This window comes from Malurus melanocephalus, unplaced genomic scaffold (genome assembly GCF_030028575.1).
Source record: "Malurus melanocephalus ecotype Western Australia unplaced genomic scaffold, MMel_1.1 scaffold_786, whole genome shotgun sequence".
Classification (NCBI taxonomy): domain Eukaryota; kingdom Metazoa; phylum Chordata; class Aves; order Passeriformes; family Maluridae; genus Malurus; species Malurus melanocephalus.
The window spans coordinates 155,799-156,897 of NW_026624018.1; positions in this window are offsets into that span (position 1 = coordinate 155,799).

Consider the following 1,099-nt stretch of genomic DNA (forward strand, 5'->3'; position numbering starts at 1 on the left):
GCAGCTGCTCAAAGGGGAAAAAAAAACTTAAAGGCAAAATTCCCATAAAAAACCTTGACTGTGGAGATTTGTTGCTGTGGCAGAGAGCAGCTCCTGGAAAAAAAAGGAAACCTCAGCGTGGGAAACCTCAACCTTTAATCCATAATAAATGAGGGAAAGGGAAAAAATGGGCTGGGAATAAATAATCCAAACATCCCGACATGTTTGAACAAATATCCCAATTCATTTATCAAACATTGCAACACTTTTATCAAATATCCCAACACATTTATCAAACACCCCGACAATTTTATCAAACACCCTGACACTTTTATCACCCCCTGCTGATAAGAGGATTTTTTTTTCCCAGCCTGTTGGCCTTGAAATGGAAGTTGGAGGGGGAAGAGTTTGGAAATTCAGGTGCAATAGCTCCGTTTTTCCATGGAACTTTTTGTATGGAATCCAAATTATTTCTGTTGGAAGGGACTTTAAAAATCACCAAGATTCTGGATTTTAGGATCATCTCCTCTGCTGTGGGGATTGACCCCATTCCCACCCTGCCAGGGGCAGCAAAATGATGGGAAAAGCTGGAGAAGAATCCCAGTTGTGCCCCACAGGGAAAACTCAACCCCTTTCCCTTCCTTCCCAAACCCTTTCCCTGCTTTCCCTCCCAGTTATTTTCCCCCAGGGAGCAGCAGTGTCAATCCCTGTGATTCAATTCCTGAGGATAATTGATCTGCAGGGAAAATGGAATGAAAAGCCAAGTTCCCAGAAATGAGATTATTTTCCAGGCTCCATTTAACTCCCCGTGACATCGGACCTTCCCGAGGAACAGGCAGGGCCCGTTTGGCTGCAGGGAAATGTTTCGTTCCCGGGAAAACAGAGCCAATTTGTCAGATTGTTGTAATTATTTCTGACTGGATCAGCAGGAGAGAGAAAGGCTTGGAGCTGAGATAATAAAAAACTCCAGAAAAGCAGTGAGAAATGAGGTTGGAAAAGCTGCAGAGCCGCAGGGATGAGTGGCTTTGGGATGGGATTGTGGAGCCAGGGCTCTCCTTGTTCTCTTCATCCCAAGTTTTGAAGCCACAAAATTTCCTTTCTTTTACCTTTCCTTTCCTTT